This window comes from Neovison vison, chromosome 14, assembly GCF_020171115.1.
Source record: "Neovison vison isolate M4711 chromosome 14, ASM_NN_V1, whole genome shotgun sequence".
Taxonomy (NCBI): domain Eukaryota; kingdom Metazoa; phylum Chordata; class Mammalia; order Carnivora; family Mustelidae; genus Neogale; species Neogale vison.
Genome location: NC_058104.1, coordinates 30,569,981 through 30,575,980, shown reverse-complemented (window position 1 = coordinate 30,575,980; position 6,000 = coordinate 30,569,981). Strand labels below are relative to the sequence as shown.

At 42.9% G+C, this 6,000-nt stretch overlaps 1 non-coding gene across 1 annotated transcript; it reads right to left on the bottom strand.

The window, feature by feature from the left end:
• Positions 1-279: 279 nt before the first annotated feature.
• Positions 280-351, bottom strand: TRNAA-AGC. Its single transcript has one exon. It is a non-coding gene; the product is annotated as a tRNA-Ala (tRNA).
• Positions 352-6,000: the final 5,649 nt, after the last annotated feature.

Here is a 6,000-nt window from a genome sequence, read left to right as displayed (position 1 = left end):
TAACTATATATGGTGACAGATGTTACTAGATTTATTGTGATGGTAATCTCACAATACACACAAATATGTAATCATTATGTTTGTATAGCTGAAACTAATATATTGTTATATACCAATTATAAGTCAATTAAAAAATAAAACAGAGGAGAGTCATCAGTGTAACGGGAAAAAAAAACATGAGTATTCGGAGAAAAGTTGATTAATTTGCAGATTCTATAGGAATGTGGTATAGCTCTAACAGAGAAGAAAGGTATTTCCCCAAGCCAGGACATAATAGAATGGAGATGCTGGGGATTGAACCCAAGACCTCATGCATGCTAAGCATACGCTCTACCACTGAGCTACATCCCCACCTGGTGATAACACTGCTTTTATAAGCTATTTTCATGAAACAAATCAGAAATGTGCTCTCTTAAAACACTGGTTATAGTCACAGCCAAGAGGTTTGGGAACAGGGGGAGGATGGTAATGCAGAGGATGTGCAGGGGGATGTTCTGGGAGTTAGGCATAAAAGGAATTTACTTCTCTCTCTATGCTTTTTGTACTACTTGAGTATTTTACCATTAGGCATTGCCTACTTAAAACAAAGATGGAAAATAAAAGAGAAAATAAAGGTTAAACAAAAGCACTTTTCTACAACAATGCCCCCACTTTATAGATGGAACACTGAGGCTTAACTAAGAGAAGGGCCTCTCCAATCTACAACACTTCCAGCTCCTCCAAGCAGTGGGACCACCTCCCTCGAAGCACCAGAATCCTTTGTTCTTTTCAAGGTGAGAGACTATTCATGCCTCGTTGCCATGATTTCCATGCCTTATCCATTTCTCTGCCTTCAGAGAATCCAGCTCAGAGAATCCAACATTTTTGTGAATCCTTCCATTCTGCAACTAATGTTTGTTGAGGACTGACCATGGGCCAGACATTACACTAGCTGCCAGAAGTACACTAATAAGCCTCGAGGTCAAAGTCCCTCCTGACCTTGTAGACAGGGCTGCATGTACATTCACACAGGCTGTGCACTATACAATTTCAGGAACACCCATTCACATAAACTACTGTTTAACTGCCATCCCCTGGATTTGTGCCAGATAAATCTAACTATACCCAGTGGCCTTGCCCATATGTCCAATAGCCCAGTGGAGAATATAGCCAGTGGAGAAAATAAGTAATACGTATATATTTCTTTTAACTGGAATCATTGCAATGAAAGAAAAGAACCAGGTGTTCTAAGAAAGAACAAAAGGAGGGACCTATTTTGAGTTCCACACAAGCCATTCTGAGAAAGTGATATTTAAGCCAAGAAATTATATTAGTTAGGAAATTTTTTTAGTTGCTAATAAGAGACCCAGCTTAGCAACTTTAACAAAACAGTTGCCAATTTCTCTCATTCCATGAGAAACCAGAAGGTAGACAGCCCAAGACTAATTTGGTAGCTCCATCAGTTACCAGGAGCCCAGCCTCCTCCTGTCTTTCTGCTTTACGTCCCTTAACATGTGACTTTCATTCTCTAGGTCACCTCATGGTCCAAAATGATGGCAAGAGCTCCAGTCACCACATGGGCATCACAGACAACAGGACAGGGCAAGAACAATGGAGAAAAGGGAACATGTCCCCATCTATTTAAGGAGAGGACTGTGCCTTACAGAATATTCTACTTCCACCTTTTTGACCAGAAAATGGTCCCATGAACATACCATGCTGCAAGAGAAGCTGGAAACTATAGTCCCTAATGCACTGCCTAGAGTTGTTACTAAAAAGGAGGAATTGTTTTTGAGAGGCAATGAGCAACCTCTGCCATGCACTAAGAGATTAACAGGAGTTAATTAAGTGAAGAGGCGATAGAACAGGTTCCAAGCAGAGGGAACACAAGTACAAAGTCTCCAGTAAGAAAAGGAGGTTGGTGTGATCTCAGAACTAAAAGGAGGCCAGAATGGCCAGAACACACTGAGGAGGAGGGGAGGAGCCAAGAAAAGGAGCAGGGAAGGGATTCAGCCCCTTATGCACATTAGCAAATCCAGGTGCCTACCTCCCACTCTAGGCAAAGCCTAGGAATCAAAGAGACCCATGTCCACATTCTAACTTCACTTCTTCCTCACTGAGGACCTTTGGATATGTCTTTTAACTGATCTGAGACTGTTTTCTTACTTATAAAACAAGAATTATATGGGAACAATCTATATAGATTATGTGGACTAAATGAAATAATGTATGTGAGAAAGTTAGCACAGCACCTATTTAGCACACATTATTATTTATTAATTACATATTTGACCAAAAAGACTCACATAACTGTGACACAGTCAACAAAGTTGTATCCCCAGCTTTGAACAAATCACCTGACACATAGTACTCAAAAAAATGGTCACCCTTCCTATTGTGATTGTTGCAAAGGAGAACAGACAGCTCATCACAATTTCTTCCATGCTCTTTCTGGATTCCTCACTCCAGGCCAGCCAACTACATGTCTATCCCATCTTTAGCTCATCTACCTTAACAACAAACTAGAAATAAGGATGTGGGGATGAGGGAACGCCATCCCAGGGAGCTAACAGACCTCCAGGTGATTAGTTAGAGTCGCAGTCTCCGTTTTGCTCAGGTAATAAGACTAAATAAGCTTGGCTCCAATGCAGAAATGCTTACTGAACTGAACTTTAATAAAACCCACACTTGGACTCCAGGAAATACTGCCATTTATATCCCCATTGATTTTCTAAGCCTGTTTTATTATTCCTCTTCCCGGTGAGGGTTGTATGTATTTTGGGACTGCATTCCTTTCATAAATAAGTAAATATGTAAGTAAATACTAATAAGAGCTAACAGTTATTAAGTGGTTGGCCCAGGGCCAGGGATGGTGCTGCAGCACCATCTGTTAGTTTATTCTCCCCCTTATAACAACCCAATGAGTCTGGCACTCCACTGGTTCCCATTCTACAGAGGAGACCAAGATTCCAGAGACGAGGTCACTCCCCCCAAAAAGGAGCAGGGTACATGCTTAAAAAAAGTTAAGCATGGAGCTGCCATATGACCCACCAATGGACTCCTAAGTGTATACCCAAAGGCAATAAAGACATGTCCATCCGTGTTCATGGCAGCGCTAGTCATGAGAAAAAGTGGGAAAAATTCAAATGTCCATCAACGGACAAATGGACAAATACAACATTATATATGCACTCAAGGAAATACTGTTCAGCCATAAAAAAGTAATGAGAGACTGACACACACCACAACATGGACAAATCTTGAAAACATTATGCTAAGTGAAAAAAGCCAGACACAAAACGCCACGTATTGTATGATTCCATTGATACATCCAGATTCGTCAAATCTATAGAGATGGGAAGCAGACTGGTGGTCACCAGGGGCTGGGGAATAGAAGGGAAATAGGAATGATGGCAAATGGAAACAGGGTTTCTTGGGGATGGGGGATGATAAAAAGGAGATGATAAAAATGTTCAGGAATTAGTGATGATGGTTGTGCCATCATGTATAAATATACCAAAACCCACTAAACTGTACACTTTTACACTGTGAATTTTATGGTAAATCAATTGTATCTCAATTTTTATTGAAAAAGAGGCAGAACACAGATTTAACCCCTCAAGGTTATCTGATCCAAAGGCTTGATTACTGCATTCTGAGCAGCTCACGTGGACATGAACCCAAATTCCACCTTATCTCCTAAGTGCCTTCCTTCCCGCAGTCCCCACCAGTCAAGCTTCTGAAGTCAGAGGCAGGCCAGAGGGAAATGACAAGTGCCTGAACTAAGGCAATAGTTTGAAAAAGCCAATAGTCAATAGTCTTTCCTTTCTGCTAAACCCCCCTGAGCCTGGGGCTCCCTCCCAGGCCTGGGACCCTGAGCACATCATAAAGGAGCTGCATTAATGGAAGCTTTATGGCATTTGGGAGTTACTGGGGCTGAGAAAATCTCAGTGGTCAGCAAGTTAATTACAACTGTCTGACTGAGGCCAACTCGCCCATTAATATCAACAAGCCAGTTCCAGAAGGAAGAGGCAAGATGACTGACACAAATGAATCTCTCTAACTGTAGATTCAACAACTGACCCCCCAGCTACATCTTCAGATATAAAATAACTTGTACTTCTTCAAATGCTCCCAGTTCTCACACACACACACAACACACACACACACACACGCATGCCTGAAGAAGACCCCAAGCAAAGAATATAGCCCGACACATTGGAGGGGAAAAAAAAAAAAAAAGAATATAGCCCGACACAAAGGATAGGGGCTTTAATGTTTGAGAGTCCTAGATTCAGATCCTGGCTCTGCCACTTAGGGGCAGAGTAGCCTTAAGCGGGTCGTCATTTCCCTAAGCCTCAGTTTCCCCATCTGTCAAATGGGGCTAATAACTTCTAACTCTTTCATGGTTATATTGGGAACTAGATGTTATATCTGCATGTTCCCACTTGCACTGGGCACAGCACATGGTATCTGTTATTAATAGTACTATTAAATGACTCTGGTCATTTTCACATCATGTTCCCCAAACAGGGAAGTTTGACCGGCGGGCGGGGGGGGGGAGCAGCAGTGGCCACATAGCCAGAAAATGATTCTCTAATTTCGGTGTGCCTGGGATGCTTGTTTAAAATGCAAGGATCCCCAACCCCAGTGTTTCTGACTGCAGGGAGGGAGGCTGAAGGTGCTGCATTTTTTGATAACCAGCTCAGGGTTTAAAACTTTCAGATAATAGGGAGGCATCTGTCTGGCTCAGTTGGTAGAGCATTCAACTCTTGATCTTGGGGTCATGAGTTCAAGTCCCATGCTGGGTGCGGAGATTACTAAAAGAATAAACTAAAAAAAAGAAATCAGATACCATTTGGATTTCAAAAGAAAAAAAAAACAAAACAAACAAAAAAACCAAAAAAACAGAAAAACCAACTCCCAGATAATGGTTCCCAGCCCTGGTTACATACTGCAAAGGTTGGGCTTATTTGTTTGTTTTAATGCCTGGATCCCATCCCTCTACAGATTTTGATGTCTTGGGACCCTTGTGTTGCTGGGACACCATTAACTTTTAAGGTTCCCAGATGATTCTAATATGCAGCCAAGGCTGAGAACCCCTGCTATTAGCCAATGCTTCTCAGAGTATGTCCAGGGACCCATGGCGTCAGCAGCACTGGGAACTTTTTTAAAAAACGCACAATATCTGTCTTTCCCCCAGCCTACTGAACAGAAACTCTGGGAGGGCGACCCAGCACACAGCGGTTTAATAAGACCTCTAGGAGATTCTGATGCCCACTCAGGTCTAAGGACCCCCACTGTGAGGCATGGTGTCCCCTAAACTGCATAATGACAAGAATCACTCTGGGGAGTGCTTACCATTCCTAGCAACCCCCCTACCCGCTCACCCAGATTCCGAGAGGAGGGAATGGGGCCTGGGTACGTGCATTTTTTTTTTTTTAAAACAAGTACTCCCTTACTCTCCTGCTCAAACTACCAACGGCTCTTACAACCCTTGGAATTAAATTCAAAATCCTCTCCTCAGGACACCCCTTCTGAACCTCAGGCAAGCCAAGACAATGCTGGGTTTTCGTTTGTTTCGTTTTGTTTTCGTTTTTAAGATTTGTTGGACAGAAATCACAAGCGGGCAGAGAGAGAGAGAGAGAGGGAAGCAGGCTCCCCTCGAAGCAGAGAGCCCAACGCAGGGCTCGATCCCAAAACCCCGAGATCATGACCCGAGCCAAAGACAGAGGCTCAATCCTCTGAGCCACCCAGGCACCCGACAATGCTGACTTAAAGAAACACCAACTAGTGAGGGAGCCTGGCTGACTCTTGATTTTGGCTCAGGTCATGGTCTCTGGAGGTCGTCGCGGAGGAGACTCTGTGTCTCTCCCTGACCCTGCCCCCGCTAGGGCTTGTGCTCTTGCGCTCTCTCTCTTTAAAAACAAAACAAAACAAAAAACAAATAAATAAATAAATAAATAGAATCTTAAAATAAAAAACAAACACCACCTCAGGGGCTACAATCCCCACCCACTC